Genomic DNA, 17,192 nt, shown 5'->3' on the forward strand with positions numbered 1-17,192 from the left:
CCAACGCGCCTGGTCCATGCCCACTATTTTCTAACATAGTCTTATGCTAATAGAGTCTAACAGCGCTCTGGCTGATTTTCATCCAAACTATGTAATGTTCCAGGAGGGCAACAGGGCAGGAATTTGCATCATTTTTTCTTGATGGATTCCAAGGTAACTGTAAGCACTGCTTCTATGTCCATATAATCACTAGGGAAATATACAATAGAAAAATAAAGCTTTCTCTGGTCATTTCTTTAAAATAATAAAGACAAAGACAAACACTTATTAAGCACATAAATATACTGCTTTATACTTCTATATAATTGATTCTATTTAATGCTCACTACAACCCTCGAGATAAATATGCTTATCCTCATTTTACACATGTAAAATCAGAAATTTAGTTTAAAAAACTTACCCAGTTAGCAAGTGGTAAATAGAGGGTTTAAATCCAATTATCCCAAGTCAACTCTTTCTACTCAAGCAAAGCCATAAGCTACACTGCCCTAGCTCCAACTACCATCTATAAGAAACAAATGCATTCTTCTGAGCCCCCTCTGTCTTGTTAGGTCTACTTATTTGCTTTTCTCAATATCTCAGTAAGCCTCCATGACTTAAAAACTTCTTCATGTAATTCATCTCTTATTTCAACCTCTTCCTATATGTTCACCAATAAGACCTAAGTATTCTATGGCTGTCTCCCATCCAGTAATGCCAAGCTTTACAGTTAAAACAATTGTACTCCTAACAGATTTTATCAGGATGTGTTCTCTAAACATTTCTAAGTATTTTTCTATATTCTTCACATCATTTAATTAGACTCCACTAGTATGTACTGTGGTTCATTTTAACCAACTGAAAATGATATTGGAAATAAAATACTTTTTAAAACCTAGGTATTACTATATATGCAGAATAATAATTTGGGGGGATTTTTTAGAAAGAAAATTGCCAATACAATATGTATATAATAGATACTTGCATTAGCTAGTGCCAAAACATAAAGAAATTGTAATTCTCAAACCAGAATTATTTTTACCACTGAAAATAATGGGAAAAAAAGTTTTAAAAAATGGAAAATAATGGGGTTAAAAATACACTACATATGGAGGTCAGGATGCAGTAAAACAACCAGGTTTGTCCTCTCACTTAAAACGAAACAAAAACAAACATAATATAGAAAACAACATTTTTCAAGAAACTGGACATCAAGCAACAAAGAACAGTGATTCTAGAGAGACAGGAAATAAACAATACCTTCAACAGTCCCAGCTTACAACCTTTAGAGACTTTTCAGGCTAAGGCCAGGGAAGAGAAAGAAATCCAAGGGGAGCTAGGTGCATGGATAAACTAACTTGAGTTGATGAAACAGAAGAGCTTAGAGTCCATGAAGACCAAGGCAGCTAGCCCTGGGAAAGTAGCAGGGTGGCTACATAGAGAACAAAACCCAGAGATCTGCAGCAAGGCCTCTCAAATATTCAACACAGTACTGATTAGCTCAAAGTGTGAGACAACTACTGGACGCTGGGGAAAACATCTGAAAGAATTTGAGAGAACAGTGATGGATAATCATGCAGACTTAGGAATATTGCCTGTTCCTACCAGCCAGACTGGTAAAGCTCTTAATTCACAGGACATTGAGTGGAGTGCTTAAGAAGGTCTTGCCTAAGTAGTGAAGAGTAATTAGCCCTGGATTGAGCATTGCTCCAGGCCTTCTAAAAAAAATCATAAAAGCAAGCCTCAAATTGTCTCTAACTACATATCCAGAACAAAATTCAACAGAATTTCTAATAATAAAAGAATATCTAACACTCAAAAAAGGTAAAATTCACAGTGTCTGTCAGTTAAAGATTACCAGATATGCAAAGAGGCATGAAAACATGAATAAAGCAATCAATTGACTGAAACCAACCCAGATGTTAGCAAGCAAGGACATTAAAAATTATTATTGTTTTTTTTTTTTTTTTTTTTTTTTTTTTGAGACGGAGTCTGGCTCTGCCGCCCAGGCTGGAGTGCAGTGGCCAGCTCTCAGCTCACTGCAAGCTCCGCCTCCCGGGTTCACGCCATTCTCCTGTCTCAGCCTCCCGAGTAGCTGGGACTACAGGCGCCCGCCTCGTCGCCCGGCTAGTTTTTTTTTTTTTTGTAATTTTTAGTAGAGACGGGGTTTCACCGTATTAGCCAGGATGGTCTCGATCTCCTGACCTCATGATCCGCCCGTCTCGGCCTCCCAAAGTGCTGGGATTACAGGCTTGAGCCACCGCGCCCGGCCTATTATTGTTTTTAAATAGAGACAAGGTATTACTGTGTTGCCCAGGCTGGTCCTAAATACCTGGGCTCAAGCAATTCCCCCACCTCAGACTCCCAAAGTGCTGGAATTACAGGCATGAGCCACTATGCCTAGTCTAAAAGTTATTCTAAATGTATTTCACATAGCCAAAACATTAAGGGACAAGGAAGATATAAAAAAGATCTAAATCAAAAGTCTAAAGATGAAAACTATAATATCTAACATAAAAAAACTACACAGAACAACAGATTAGATGCTGTAGAAGCAAAGATTCATGAACTTGGAAAAATACCAATAAAGACGATCCAAAAATATAACACAAAATGAGAAAAGAACACAAAAAGAATATAAAGAGCATCAGTGAACTGTGGGGCCACATCAAGAAGCCAAATATACATCATAACCAAGTGGGTTTATTTCAGAAACATAGAGTTGGATTACCCTTTAAAAATCAAGCAATGTAATCCACCATATTAACAAACTTTTTTTATTTTTTTGAGACAGGGTCTCAACTCTGTCACCCAGGCTGGAGTGCAGTGGCATGATCTCGGCTCGCTGACGCCTCCACCACCCAGGTTCAAGCAATCAATCTTCCCACCTCAGCCTCCCGAGTAACTGGGACTACAGGTGCCCGCCACCACGCCTGGCTAATAAAAAACTTAAAAAAAACAAACATGGAATCATTTCAACACATTAAAAAAAAATGACAAAATTCAAAATCCATTCCTAATTTTTTTTTAAACTTTACCAAAACTAGGAATGGAAAAAAAACTTCCTCAGCCCAATAAAGTGCATCCTAAAAAATCTACAATATCATACTTAATTGTGAAAGAATAGATGCTTTCCGCCTAAGATTAGAAACAAGACTAAGGGCCGGGCGCGATGGCTCACGCCTGTAATCCCAGCACTTTGGGAGGCCGAGGCGGGTGGATCACGAGGTCAGGAGATCAAGACCATCCTGGCTAACACAGTGAAACCTGTCTCTACTAAAAATACAAAAAATTAGCCAGGTGTGGTGGCGGGCGTCTGTAGTTCCAGCTACTCGGGAGGCTGAGGCAGGAGAATGGCCTGAATCCAGGAGGCAGACCTTGCAGTGAGCCGAGATCACGTCACTGCACTCCAGCCTGGGCAACAGAGTGAGACTCCGTCTCAAAAAAAAAAAAAAAAAAAATTAAACTCTGTCTCAAAAGTAAATAAATAAATAAAAATTAAAAAAAAAAAAAAGAAACAAGACTAAGATGTCCACTCTATTTCTATTCAACATTATACCAGAGGTTTTAGCCAGTGAAATCAGGCAAGAAATAAAAGGACTGTCTTTTTATTAGAATGGAAGAAATAAAGTCTCTTTATTCACAAAAGACATGCTTTGTCTATGCAGAAAAGCCAATGTAATCTACAAAAAAGCTATGAGAATGAGTACAGCAGGTTTTCAGGATACAATGCCACTATACAAAAATCAATTGCATTCTTATGCATTAGTAATGAATAATTAAAAATTGTATGTTATTGGCCGGGTGTCGTGGCTCAGGCCTTTAATCCCAGTACTTTGGGAGGCTAAGGAGGGCAGATCACTTGAGATCAGGAGTCAAGACCAGGTGAAATCCCATCTCTACTAAAAATACAAAACTTAGCTGGGTGTGGTAGCTGAGCAATCTCAGCTACTCAGGAGGCTTAGTCAGAAGAATCGCTTGAACCCAGGAGGTGAAGGTTACAGTGAGCCAATATCACGCCACCGCATTCCAGCCTGGGTGACAGTTATTGACCACACCTGGCCAATAACTCTGTCTCAAAAAAAAAAAGTTGATATGTTATTAAAATATTTATAAAAGCATCAAAAAATACAAAATACTTAAAGATAAACCTAATAAAATATGGGTAAGATCAGTAGATTGAAAACAATAAAATATTGCTGAAAGAAATTAAACATCGAAATAAATGGAGACATCTTATTCATGAGTCAGAAGATTTGATATTGTTAAGATGTCAATTGTCCCTCAAATTCATTTATAGATTCTGATGCAATTCCAATCAAATATTTACATACTGTTTCTAAAATTCATATGAAAATGTAAAGCCATTCAGGAGAGAAAAGCCACATAGTAATTTGAAAAGTGAAAGCTTAATAAAAAGGATCACTAACTATTTAACCTGGGGTTGGAGAAACAGCCAATTAACTAATGAGAAATAGAGAACTCTAAGAGTAGCTAATGCTCCCTAGGTTGACACAGAACACTAAGGCAAGAGCTTCCGCCAACCCTAAACTATCCCAGGGCTGAGATCCAGACCTTGTTGGAGAGAACACAGTCCTCTCACTGAATAGCAGAGAAGTTGCTGTAGTGCTGCACCAGCAGAACTTACTGGAAATCTACCTTGAGGAACTTGCCAAAAATCCATTCTTCAGAGATTCTGTAACAGAATCTCTTCACAAAGATACTCTGTTACAAATCCACCTGAGGGGGAAGTAAAAGAAGTTGCTGGCCTTGGGTCACTGATGCTGGGTACTGCTGCCCTCTGAGCACTGCAGAAGCCTGATAATGGTGAAAACATGCACCCTACAGAAACTGTAGAGTGGGGAAGCCAATGTGGGTTGACACTGAAGAAGCTGAGTGTGTTGCTACAGTCCACTAAGCAAGTACACAGAAATGAAGAAGCAAAACTTTTCTACAGTGTTTCTCCAACACTCTGTACTGGCAAAGCTTAACATTGTCAGCTGACAAAAGAAAAATATTTAAAGGGCCTGGTACATTTTCACAGAGCAGGCAAAAAGGGTGCATTTGAAGATGAGAGGCAACAGATTGGTAACCAGCACAACAGCCAAAATTGCTCAGAAAAGGAACAAGAAGTTGTATGGGTTAACATGACCTGATTTCATGACATAAAGCCATAGTAGTCAGTATGGCAGTGGCATCGAGAAAGACAAAGAAATCACAGCACAGAAACAATATCATGGAGTTGTGGTCCATTTATAAGTTGATTTTCACATAGGCTTAGTTGGTTTTATGTCTATCCTTAATTGGTTTTATGTCTATCCGAGCTACTGTTTAGTATAGAGCAAAATTACATTCAGTTCCTTCTTATCATGTAAGAGGAATTTGGAGTGTGTTGCTTAAAATTTCATTCCACCTGTACATTTGTCAGTTTAAAATTAAAATTGAGCTGGTATGAGACCAAAAAAAAAAAAAAAAGAAAGACAAAGTGATCAGTGGAACAAAATAGAGTCAGAAATAAACCCACGCATATACAATCAAATGATTTTTGACAAAAGTCAAAAGGACAAACTACTTCAGTAAATGATGCTGAAACAACTGCATGTCCCTACCCCCAAAAAAGAATTTCTATCCACTTTTTACTCCATATAAAAAATTAACTCAAAATGCATCATAGGTCTAAATACAAAACCAAAAAACTTCCAGGAGAGAACTTCTATGCCCTTGGATTAGGCAAATATATCTTAGATACATAAACAAAAACACAATCCATATAAGAACAAACTGATAGCCTGGACTTCATCAAAATTAAAACTGTGTGCTCTTCAAAAGATACTAATAAGAGAAAGAAAAGACAAGTTACAGTCCAGGAAAAATACATCTGCAAAGCATGTATCTTATAAACAACTTTGATCAAGAATATAAACCGCTCTCAAAACTCAATAATAAGAAAACAAACAACTCAATTTATATAATGGGCAAAATATTTAAACAGACATTTTACCAAAGAAAATATACAAATGGTAAATAAACACAGGAATGGACAGCCCCTGACCAAAAGTATACACTATAAGTTCCATTTTTTAAAAAAACTTTAGAAAATGCACTAAATTTATAGTGACCAAAGGCAATTCAGGATTTTCCTGGAGGCAAGGAAGGATGGGTAGTAGTGGGGGAAAAGATTACAAGGGGGCAAGAAGAAATCTGTGGAGGTAATGAGTATGTTTACTATCTTAATTATGGTGATGGATTCACAGATGTATACATATGTCAAAACTAATCAAATTGTTCATTTCAGATGTATGTAGTATTTTTTACTGCCAATCATACCTCAGCAAAGCTATATAAAAAAAAAAATCATACTCCATCGACCCACTAGAATACAAACTATATAGAAGTCTCAGAAAAAAAAAGTTACGTTACGTTACGGAATTATAAATCACTTAAAATGGAGTTCATGTGATTAGTATCTTTTAAAAGTATCCCTAAAACTCAACAACAAAAAATCTGATTCAAGAATGGGCAAAGGACTTAAATAGGCATTTCTCCAAAGAAAATATGCAAATGAACAATAAGCATAAGAAAAGATGCTCAACATTACTAATCATTTCAAAAATGCAAATCAAAATCTCAATGAGATACCACTTCACACCCATTAAGATGATGATTATAAAAAAAAAAAAAATAACAGAAAGTAAGTGTTGGTAAGAATGTGCTGAAATTAGAACCCTGGGTGGTGCTGGTGGAAATGTAAAATGGTGTAGCCACTGTGAAAAACAGTATGATGTTTCCTCAAAACATTTAAAAAAGAATTACAGAGGCTGGGGACAATGGCTCACGCCTATAATTCTAGCACTTTGGGAGGCCAAGGCAGGCAGATCACTTGAGGTCAGCAGTTCAAGATCAGCCTAGCCAACATGGTGAAACCCCATCTCTACTAAAAATACCAAAAAAAATTCGCCAGTGTGGTGGCGCATGCCTGTAATCCCAACTACTTGGAAGACTGAGGTAGAAGAATTGTTTGAACCGGGGACGCAGTGGTTGCAGTGAGCTGAGATAGTACCATTACACTCCAGTTTAGGTGACAGAGCAAGACTCCATGCCCCTACAAAAAAAAAAAGAATTACTGTACGATACCAGCAATTCCACTTCTGGATACATACCCAAAAGAATCAAAAGCAGTGTGTGAAAAAGATATTTGTGCCAGGTACAGTGGCTGACACCTGTAATCCCAATACTTTGGGAGGCCGAGGTTGGCAGATCCCTTGAGCCCAGATTGAAACCAGCCTGGGCAACATGATGAAACCCGTCTCTACAAAAAATACAAAAATTAGCTGGGCATGATGGAGTGTACCTGTAGTCCCAGCTACTCTGGTGGCTGAGGTGGGAGGATCATCTGAGCTTGGGAAGGTCGAGGCTGCAGTGAGCTATTAAGATGATCATGCCACTGTACTCCAGTCTAGATGGAAAACAAAAAAAACACTGTCTCAAAAAAAAAATCACAGTTCGTTTCTGCAGTTTGCAACAGTTTTACTACTCCCAAGATGGATGTTATCATAACGATGGGATAGAAAGGGCAGATTCAGATAAAAAAGCAATCACAGTCAATAAGCACTTCTAAAGCTCCTAATCAGGGCCAGATACTATGAGGCACTAGGGACACAAAGAATAAAGAATCCTTATTATTAAGGGATTTCTGTTCTAATCACATTTACCCATAGTCAAGAAATCAAAACATGTAGTCATTAACAGCATCATTTCAAATTGATTCCAATACTACCCAGAACCAATCATAATAAGAAGTTTCCAAATGATGGTAGCAAAATATGTGGTTTTTTCATGTAAGAAAATTTTAATCCAATTCCCCCATTCTCAAACTGAAAAGAACCATTTCTCAAAGATAACATTAATGAGACAATAGATAAAAATATGTATAAAAAAACTTGCAGATCTATGATACATTTAACATCTTGCTCATATTTGCAACAGGCACAATAATCAAAATTACCCCACCTTTCTGGACACCAATTCTTGTTTTTAGTCCTTATCTTCTAGCCCCACGATTCAACTTATTGCTGGTCAAAACAGAATCTTCATATGTGAGAGAACAGAGATCAAAAACAAGTAAAGAAGGAAAAACAGGAGGGGAGGGGGATAGAAGGGGAAGAAAGACGGGGAGCAGGGGAAAGGGAGAACAGGACAGGGGAAAGTGGAAGTAGGAGAAGGAGAAAGGAAAGAAGAAAGAGAGGGAGAGAGGAAGAAATGCAGATATCAGTAAATTATGGAAAATGCTGAATCTCACTCATAATCAAAGAGATCCCAACAAAGAGATCCTTTCCACCAAACTGAGAAATACAAAAAGCTCAGGAACACCCAGTGTTAAAAAAAATGTGAGGAAAAGGTAACTGGGTAAACTGATACGACCTTTCTGCAGGGGATTTGTTTCTATGAATCAGTAATCTCAAAAATAATTTAATCATTTGAGCCAACCATTCTATCCGAAGGAGTTAATGTTAAGGAAAAAGTAGATAAAATCGTTTGTGTACATCTACATACATGTATTAATATAGACGCCATATATTAATATGTGCCATAGACATCTGTAGCTTTTCAAAGCTTCTCAGAGAATTCTTATGATAATCTACTTTTGGAACCATGTCCCAGGGAATGAATATCTGTATTGAAGGAACTAACATTTAGTTAGTAACTTCAGTGAGCCTGGCATTATACTGACACATACATCACCTTGTTTAACCAAAACACATTAAAAGCTAAAGGGGATGTTTTAAAAAGATCTATATTCCTAATCAAAGCCTTACAGGGAATTTTCACTGCTATATTCATACAATCAATTAACAGAATTTATGTTCCTCTGTTGTTTAAAGCAAAAACAGACAAAATAAAAGAGTTTATCTGGGCAAAGAATGAGTCATCAATCAGGTAGAGGTTTGAAGAGTTTCATTTGCAGCAGTGTGGGCTGCAAGCTTTACATGCTGAACACAGAAGGAAGACAAAGAAAACATATCTCATTGGTTAGAGTGGAAAGATACTAGTTGGAGATTAGTTAGGTGGTTTCTAGTTGGCAAAATATCGAGTTTCCTTTTACTTTCTAAGTTGGGCTTTGGTTTGCTTAGATAGGAACTTAAACAGCTAGAGCCACCCAGCCTAGTAGCCTCCCAACTATAAATTTAACACTGCAAAGACAATTTCTAGTTACCATCTCAAAATTTCCCATTAATTTCTCTCATAAAAATAGGAGCTATCCCCAAATGAGGAAAAAAAAAAACACACACTTAAGAATTCAGAATATCAAGTAAAAACTAATGGGAATAGGGAGTTTTTCCTATTGGGGATATTTGTTTTATACTTACCAGTCGAGCATCTCAAATCCACAGATCCAAAATGCTCCAGTGAGCATTTCTTTTGAGTGTCACGTCAGTTTCAGATTTTGGAACACTTTGGATTTCAGATTTGGGATGCCTGACCTGTATATATAGGGTTCAGTACTATCCATGGTTTCAGGTATCCACTGGGGGGGCCTTGGGGACTCCTGTGTATCAAATTCCCTCAAGTCAGCAACTCAGAACCTAAAGCACAAGAATATTATTGTTCTCAAAACCCCAAAGATAGATACTACCTGGGGTAGAGGGGGGAATACTCTCTTTAAAGAAGAGTATGTCCAAGAAGAAAGACAAAGAAAAATCAATTACACAACAATAATGGAGTTTACTTAGAGGGCTCTCAACATTTTACAGACCTGGTTCTAGAACCTAGAATCTTCTAACTAAAAAGATTATAACAGATATAATCTAGACTTGGCTATATTAGTTTCTGACTTTTCTGCTGCCTTCATTGATGCCTGATAACTTTTAAACCATGATGCTTTTTACAGCTAGAACTCCTTGTGGAGGGGGGGCTGGGGGGGGCGGGGAAAGACATCACGAACCCTTAGTCATCTTTCCCTACAATTTGGTTCTATAGTCCAGATTCCTCTGACTTGATACCAAGTGAGACAAACTTACCCAGGCTAGAAGCTATAAGAAAAGTTATCTCATCAACTCTTGCTATATGATTTGCTCTTAGGCAAATCTAACCTGTGCCAGAATTTAGAAGTTGACCAACAGCTTATTTCCTCTGTACTACCGTTTTACAATATTAGGGTTTTTCAAAAAAAATTAGCAAAGCTGTAGTCACTTGATTAGCTGCAGGTCAGAAAGACACACCCAGAATAGGTCATCCTATAGAAAATCTCCTCTATATAGAAATATATGTATAGAAATAAAATTGACTGATTTAGGTATTTTGCAAAGTTAAAACAATGCAAAAATATATGCTCAATGAATAAATGACTAATCAAAACGGTGCTCCTGAGCATCTAGTCTTAGCTCAAGGTGGCCCCAAGGTATTCATAGTCTCCAACATCTCATATGTTTGAAACCAGAGACCTAGGGAACTCTTATTTAGTTAACAATAGTAATAATTAACATTTATTGAGCCACTACTTCATGCCAGGCACTGTGCTAAAAACTCTGCATTTTTTATCCATATTTTACAGATGTAGAAAATTAGCATCAAAGTTACTATTCAAGGTTGCACAGATCTTAAGTGACAGAGTCAGGAGTCAGACCACACACCTGCTTTACTCCACAGTTTATGTGCTCACTAGGGCAATTCCAGAATTCAAACAGACACCCTGATGGCTATAACTGTCCACAGAAATACTCAGAATCTTCAAGAGTGCCAAAAAAGCTTATATTTAAGTAAAGAAAAACTTTGTATTTAGGTTGACTTATACTTGGAATAAATCTAATTCTAAAAATTCAATCATCGAGTATATAATTTATAGTGAAAATTTACTAGTGGTAGCTTAGAAGTTGCTGAAGTTTATGCATAAAGAATTAAGGGATAAAGACATTTAAAAGAGCTTAGTCCCATATAATGTATTCAGACCAGAGCCATTTCTGAAATGAGTAAGGTTCCAAGATCTCAGTATTATTGGGCAGAGACTTCCACTATCAGATCTATTTCTACGCTTGAGCCCAGAAGTTTAGAGACTGCAGTGAGCTATGACAGCACCACTGCACTCCAGCCTGGGAGACCTACAGCAAAACCCTGTCTCAAAAACAAAAAAATCTACTTCTTCAAATCTACCACTTGAACAAAGAATTCAAGGATCCTCTCCTTTGTGAGATCTCTCCTGACCCTCCAGACACAATTCATTACTCCTTTGTGTGTGCTACTACTGAGTTTTACACATACTTCAGCTGTACTTACCACACTAAGCAAAATTGAGTTTCACACAGTTCCAAACATTTCACACATTGACAGACTAACATCCTCACACTAACTTCAGAATACCAAATTCAATCTTTTAGATATCACCTTATTAACAATGATTTTGAATTACTGCATGAAGCCTTGTCATTTCACAATGCTAGGAAACTGGGAGAAGAGGTATGAAGCCAGGCTTCCCTGAAGTTTAGGAGGACATGACACTATCCTGACCTATGATGAAAAAAGAGTAATTCTTCCAACCCCATACTCCAGTCCTGCTCTGGACAAAGCCTTAGTCACATATACTTGGAAGCTGGGAGGGGGAAAAGGATGAGTGTGAAGGAGTAATTGGAGTTATAGTTCTAATATCCTATAGTGTAGGTGTTCTCTTATCTCGTCTCCTACCCTTGACTTATCACCAAAAGTCTCTGATTTCTCTCTTGGGACAGTGCAGGCCTACAAATATTGCTAGGTTCTAAGCAGACATCCTAGGTGATTAAATAAGTGAAAGGCACCCATTAAGCACCAAGCTTTTACTACCACGGCAGGGTGAGAAAGACCCTTTCCCCCTTAACTTTCTATACCTACAATCCCAGTAGTAGGCCTCAAATTCCACAGGTTGCCACCTCACCCCCTACAAGGAGGCTGGGCCCAGGACTGATTTGCTCAGCCCCAAAGATGCCTAAAAATCCCATCCTTACACTTTTTCCGTCCCCCAAGACAAGGTCTCACTCTATTGCAGAGGCTGGAGTGCACTGGCTCTACCATAGCTCACAGCAGCTTCAAACACCTGAGCTCAAGCGATCCTCTGCCTCAGCCTCCTAAGTACCTAGGACTACATGCACACACCAACATGCCTGGCTAATTTTTTTTTAATTTTTTGGTAGAGACAGGGTCTCACTATGTTGCCCAGGCTGGTCTCAAACTCCTGGCCTCAAGCAATGCTCTGCCTCTACCTTCCAAAGTGCTGGGATTACAGGCATCATCCCGACACTTTAATGTTATGCAGCAACGAAGATTTCTAATTCCAAAGGAGATAACACTCCCAGGAATTAGAATTGAATATTTTATTATAATAAATTTTAGCTCTGTGAAATGACTCTCCATACAAACACCCAAATACCTCCTATGCCTATGACAAGTGGAATTTTTATTTTCAATCAGATTTTGGGAGACATGTTATTATAGAGGAAATTAGGGGAGTTCCTGTACTGTAATTATTAACTTATATTTCTAGTTCACCTTCTAAATTATCAGTTTCCTAAAGGTAGAGTCGTTATCATTTTGTATTCCAAATTCATAGTAGTTGTTAACTACACTTGTTGAGGAAAAAGTGAGACAAGATTGGGGGAAAGACTGGGAACAAGATACAAAGCAATATGTGAGCATCCTTACATGCTTAACTTTAGATCCCATACTAAGTAGTGGATATTCTTAAGTGATACTCTTAAAAAATCCTGTGTTCCAGCCAGGTGTGGTGGCTCACACCTATAATCCCAACACTTTGGAAGGCCGAGGCAGGAGGATTGCTTGAGCTCAGAAGTTCCAGACCAGCCTGGCAATACAGCAAAATTTCATCTCTACTAAAAAATAAAAATAAAAAATAAATCCTATCTTCCCCGAAAAAATCCACAAAAATGAAGAACGAGTATCAGTTGAGAAATTTTACTACTTTTACAATAAAATGAACTGTGTCTATCAGGTTCACCAAGGTATTAGGAGAAAGATGGTTATTTTTCAATCTTGGCAAATAACTTGAAGATGACAAGAGTAAAAAAGCTACATGCATTTATAAAATCTCTAAGAAATAATAAGGCTAGAAGATTAGGTACAACAGAAACTCTTTTTTTAATTTTTTCTTTTTTTTTTTTTTGAGACAGAGTTTTGCTCTGTTGCCCAGGCTAGAGTGCAGTGGCACAATCTCCGCTCAGTGCAACCTCTGCCTCCCAGGTTCAAGCAATTTGCCCGCCTCAGCCCCCTGAGTAGCTGGGATTACAGGCATGAGCCAAGCACACCTGGCCCTTTTTTTTTTTTTTTTTTTAAAGTAGAGACAGGGTTTCACCATGTTGGTCAGGCTGGTCTGGAACTCCTGACTTCAAGTGATCTGCCCGCCTCAGCCTTCCAAAGTGCTGGTATTACAGGCATGAGCCACCCTACCTGGCCTCTTTTTTAAAAAAATATCTTTTAATTTCAATAGCTTTTGGAGTACAAGTGGTTTTGGGTTACACGGATGAAATGTATAGTGGTGAAGTCTGAGATTTTACTACACCCATCACCAAAGTTGCATACATTGTACCCAATATATCTTTTTTTACCCCTCATCCTCTTCCTAACCTCCCCGAGTCTCAGTCTCCAAAGTCTATTTTACTGTTCTGTATGCCTTTGCGTATCCAAGGTTTAGCTCCCACTTTTGAGAACATACAGTATTTGGTTTTACATTCCTGAGTTACTTCACTTAGAATAATGGCCTACAGCTCCATCCAAATTGCTGCAAAAATGTTATTTCATTCTTTTTTATGGCTGAGTGGTATTACATGGTGTATATATACCTGTATAGAATATAAACTCTTAAAACAATCCTCTAATAGCTTTTACAGATGGGCAAGTAGGGTCAGAATCATCAAATTCAGCATCTCAGTGACACAAGAAATTTCTAGAAGTCTCTAGTCATACTGATTTTCCACTTAAATTGCTGAACCCAATTCAGTTCTAAACATTAGTTTAGGGAGAAGTCAGAAGAATGCAGAGAAATCTAATAAGTAATCCTGAGAAAGACGCCAAATTAAGCCTACAAACATTAAATTGGTAAGGAAAAGTTCAATTTTTGAGTAAAATATTACAAGAATTAAACATAAGGTATTAAATTATTGGACTACAATTTACATCCTGAGTGTCTAGAATACCAAGTTTGGCACATAAACAGGAGATCATTTTTATCACCTAGTCACAAAACTACAATTTTTGGGAATAAAACTTAGCAATGTAAGTCCAAAAGCATTGTTTTCTAATTATGTAAGTAACAAAAAAATTTATAATCCCATTTTTCAAGATCCAATAAAAATTAGTCCTGTGAAAGAGAACACAAAATGCTCCCCAAATGAAGGCAAGAGATAGAAAAGACACACAAAAAGAGAAATAGAGAGAGACACAGATTTCTGAAAACCCAAAGATAAGGTGCAAACACGGAAAACCTAAACGCACAAAGATATTACAGCAATACATACAATGAACTATCAGTCTGACCAACCTAACAGTACCTCACTCAACGAGAAATGGGAAACATTTACGCTGTTAACTGAAAAAAGGCACAAATTTGAAAAGTAATTATTATTACAACTTTGTAAAAAAAAAAAAATTCTGTATGAAAAAGGACTAAAAGGCACATATACCAACATGGTGACCATAGTTACATTAAGATCATGGGACTGCATGTAATTCTTTTACATTCAATAATAATAAATAAAAGTTATAAATAAGTTGTCTAAATTATCTATAATGTGATATTTTCAATGTAAAGTTTTCTAAAGAAAATAAAATTACAACTTAAATTTATAACAATCTGTCTTTTTCTACTTCAATTTCTACTAAGATATTTGAGCATTAAATTCATTATATGAACTAAGTTTTTTACCATATCACAAAAAAGTAAGAATTAACATTACCTTATTCTCTGCTCATAAAAACAATTAATGGGAAATCTACTAATTAAGACATTCAATGTAAATGAGTCATCAAATTAATTGGTTCCATAAATCCAAAGTATCGGCATAGGGTTTTAATAACCATCCTCAGCATCATCAGTATACTTATCAGAAGTGCAATTAGTAAAACCTGACATGACCCTACACTCAAAAAGGCTATAAAAATAAAGTATTTTTTTTTTACAGTATAAGAGTATAAAAATAAACCTTTGGCCCTCAACATAGAAAACAAAGATTGCTGTTGCCCTCAATCTACACTTAAAAACAGAATAGTAAATAGCCTGAGTCTATGCTATCACTTAGATGATTGTCCCTCCTGTTGAAATTTGATCTCAATGTTGAAGGTGGGACCTAATGGGAGTTGTTGTTGGGGTGGGGGGAGGGGTCAGAACCCTTATGAATAAATTAATGCTCTTCCTCAGGCATGCTTGAGGTCTCACTCTATTTGTTCCCCCAAAAGCTGGTAGTTTAAAAGAGTCAGGGTCCCTCCTCCCACCCTTTTCTCCTTTCTCATTATGTGCACAAGCTGGCTCCTCTTAGCCTTCTGCTATCAGCGAAAGTAGCCTAAGACGCCCACTAGAAGCAGATCCCGGTGCCATACTTCTTGTACAGCCTGCAGAACTGTGTGGTAAATCAAACTCTTTATAAATTACCTCGCCTCAGGTATTCCTATACAGCAACACAAAACAAGGCAGTCAACTCATTAATAATACGAATCAGTCCTATGATCAACTTCCCTCTGGAGGAGTTTTTTCATCTTTCTTGCAAATTAGAACACATTAGCCCCAAAATGTGCAGACCTGATGTCAGGAAGAAATAAAATTCTTTTTTTTTTTTGAGACGGAGTCTCGCTCTGTCGCCCGGGCTGGAGTGCAGTGGCCGGATCTCAGCTCACTGCAAGCTCCGCCTCCCGGGTTTACACCATTCTCCTGCCTCAGCCTCCCAAGTAGCTGGGACTACAGGTGCCAGTCACTTCGCCCGGCTAGCTTTTTGTATTTTTTAGTAGAGACAGGGTTTCACCGTGTTAGCCAGGATGGTCTCAAACTCCTGACCTCGTGATCCACCCGTCTCGGCCTCCCAAAGTGCTGGGATTACAGGCTTGAGCCACCACGCCCGGCAGAAATAAAATTCTTAATGAACAACACTGCCAAATCAGATAAAGGATACTGTAATAAGTCTTTTGACTAATTACAAAAGCATCAAAAATTGTCAAAACAATAACCTTAAGTGTGGTTGTAAAAAGCTTTTAATTCATCACTCCCAACCTCACAACAAGAAAAAAAGCTGAGGGGAAAAAAACTGATAATCAACAACTCTTCTTAGAGCCATCAGAGAATTGAGGTCAGAGGGCAAACTGCTGCTCTAAAACCTGGAGAGACAGGCAGGCAGATATAGAGAATCACAGTGTGCGGGAAGCAGAAGCCCAGGAATACAAGCTCTCAAGTGAAGCCAGCATCAGTAGGAACACTTGAAACAATAATTGTGGACTAGCTTGAGAATTAAAAACTGCAAGCAGACCAGTCTCAGAGGGGTCTCCATACTTTCCTGAGTTTCACCTGCAGGAGCCCTACCAGGTTCTCATGGCAAAGATCTGAAAAAATTCCCTCCTGCTGGCAGCAGGGTAAGAAAAACATTTTGAAATATGCCAGGGACTTTGTTTCTATCAAAAGGCATTCCAGTAAAGGAAACTATTTTACCAGAACCTAACCAACTGGGCTTTTAGATTGCCTAACCTACTAGGGTTTTACAGTGCCTAACCAACCTGAGGGAAGGGCAATACCCAACTCTAGCCCCATATATCCTTTGACAGGGAAAAAGAGATAGATACCCAACTCAGGCTCACAGTTGGTAGAGGGCAGAGAGATGAGGGGGAAAGTTCTACAGTCTTGAGATCTAATTACAGGCCCACAGAACTTTCCCCCTTATACCTCTACCCTCACCACCACATCAATACAGCTCTTGTACAACACAGGATTACAACTTAAAAACCTGCAAGCCTCAGACCCCTTTTAAGGATTCTTGACAAAAACCCAAAGACTACAGGGCAGATAAAAGCAAGGACAGTAGAAGAAATTTTAGCCTCTGATAGTGATAGCAGTGACTTTCTGGTACAGGGAAGGCACAGGGAGAGGCGGACAGACCCCCTCTCTCAACAGCCCGCCGCCCTCAGTGCAGCACAGTCAAGCAGACAGGGGCCCGATGCAGAGCTGAATCTGAGCTTCAGGGGCCTGAGGTGGGAAG

At 38.1% G+C, this 17,192-nt stretch overlaps 1 protein-coding gene across 9 annotated transcripts in view; it reads right to left on the bottom strand.

The window, feature by feature from the left end:
• The window catches only part of FUT8 (fucosyltransferase 8), a 327,631-nt gene that overhangs the window by 236,613 nt on the left and 73,826 nt on the right, over window positions 1-17,192 (bottom strand). For 2 of the 9 annotated variants that reach the window (XM_033187710.1, XM_033187707.1), the window contains exon 1: window positions 7,331-7,349. The exons of the other annotated variants lie outside the window; for them this stretch is intronic. The gene's annotated coding sequence lies outside the window, so the exon portion shown is untranslated. Of the gene's footprint in view, window positions 1-7,330; window positions 7,350-17,192 lie in introns of those variants that run through there. 9 annotated transcript variants of the gene reach the window in all.

This window comes from Trachypithecus francoisi, unplaced genomic scaffold (assembly GCF_009764315.1).
Source record: "Trachypithecus francoisi isolate TF-2019V2 unplaced genomic scaffold, Tfra_2.0 Lachesis_group3, whole genome shotgun sequence".
In the NCBI taxonomy this organism is placed as follows: Eukaryota; Metazoa; Chordata; class Mammalia; order Primates; family Cercopithecidae; genus Trachypithecus; species Trachypithecus francoisi.